At 40.2% G+C, this 1,581-nt stretch overlaps 1 pseudogene; it reads right to left on the bottom strand.

Moving 5' to 3' along the window:
- Positions 1–838: 838 nt before the first annotated feature.
- On the bottom strand, positions 839–957 carry LOC111736596 (annotated as a pseudogene).
- Between the last annotated feature and the right edge of the window lie 624 nt (positions 958–1,581).

The following is a 1,581-nucleotide window of genomic DNA, read 5'->3' as shown; positions in this document are numbered from 1 at the left end:
AGGTCTTCCTGCAGGTACTCCTCGAAAGGCCATTGCCAGAGAATAAAAGGAATTCCAGGAGTGCCCCACCCCAAACACTCATTTGAGCATTCTGTACAGCTTGCTAGTGAAAGGAAACAAGGGAGAGAAACAATGTGTTGGGACCTCGAAGACCTTCAGTTGTTAGGTTACATTTTTAAGAGCTCCAAAATTTCTCATTACACAGGTAATGTTGTCAAGACCCTAAGCCTCACAGATTTAGAGTCCTTAGATTAAGAATTTTTGAAAAGTCAGCCTGGTCAAATTTAAGCATGGACTGGATATGAGATGATATTATGGAACTATTGTTAGTTTTCTCAGATGTGAGAATTACAATGTGATTATGTAGCAGAAAAGCCAATTCCGAGGAAATTCACGTTGAAGTATTTGGGGGCGAAACATCATGATGCCAGCAACTTCTTTTCAAATGGTTCACCAAAAAAAACTTCATCCACATAAAGCGTATGTGGCATAAGGTTAACGATCGTTAAGCTAGGTGGAGGATATCTAAGTGTTCATTGTGACATTCTTGGAACTTTTCTGTATGTTTGAAGACTTTCTCAATAAAACATGAAAGGGAAAACATTTAAATAAAATAAGCTATTCACATGCAAACAAAACAATACAGAATTCAGCTTGCTCTAGCTGAATTTCACCTCTTATTAGAGGATAGACTAGTAGAAGCAAGATGGTGTCCAAGGCTGCTAAATTGAGCTAACCAAAGAGAACTTTTTTTTTTCCCCAGGCGAGGCACCCCTTGGTTGGCCTCACAGATTGCAAGGACTTTGTCATCTTACGATCCCTTATTTTTTTAATTTTACGCCTACAGCACCTGGTCTTCCTAGGTGGTCTCCCATCCAAGTACTAACTAGGCCCTACCCTGCTTAGCTTCCGAGATTAGACGGGATTGGGCTTGTTCAGGGTGGCATGGCCATAGACTGAGAACCATTTAATACTTGTCTGGAAACAGTACTAATTGTTAATCTTCTCACGGCCAGTACAGCCCTTTTAGCTGCTCGGCTTCAGATTTAACACAAATCAAGAAACACATTTTGAAAACTTACTATGAGCAAAGCCTTGAGAGGTCACGAAAGGTATTTCCCCCTGCCTATAATCTGATATTGAGTACAAAGTAGCCACAATTTTTTTTATTGTAATTGTTATATATCTAACTGTGCCCCGCTCCCACCCTCATATATTAAAGTCCTAACCCCTAGTACTTCAGAATGTGACTTTATTTGGGAATAGGGTCATTACAGATATAATTAGTTAAGATAAGGTTGGTTGGGTGGATCCTAATCCAATCCAACTTGTTTCCTTATAAGAAGGAGAAATTTGGGCACACAGATAGGTACACACATAGGCAGAGATCAGAGTGATGCTTCTACAAGCAGGAATGCCAAAGATTACCAGCAAACCACCAGAAGCTAGGAGAGAGACCTGGAATTGATTCTCCCTCACAACTCTCAGGAAGAAACAACCTTACCGACACCTCAATTTTGGACTTCTAGCCTCTAGAACTGAGACAATAAATTTACGTTGTTTTGATCTCTCAGTTTGTGG

The sequence above is a fragment of the Pteropus vampyrus genome, unplaced genomic scaffold (genome assembly GCF_000151845.1).
Source record: "Pteropus vampyrus isolate Shadow unplaced genomic scaffold, Pvam_2.0 Scaffold20, whole genome shotgun sequence".
Classification (NCBI taxonomy): domain Eukaryota; kingdom Metazoa; phylum Chordata; class Mammalia; order Chiroptera; family Pteropodidae; genus Pteropus; species Pteropus vampyrus.
This window is presented reverse-complemented; position numbering and strand designations above follow the sequence as displayed.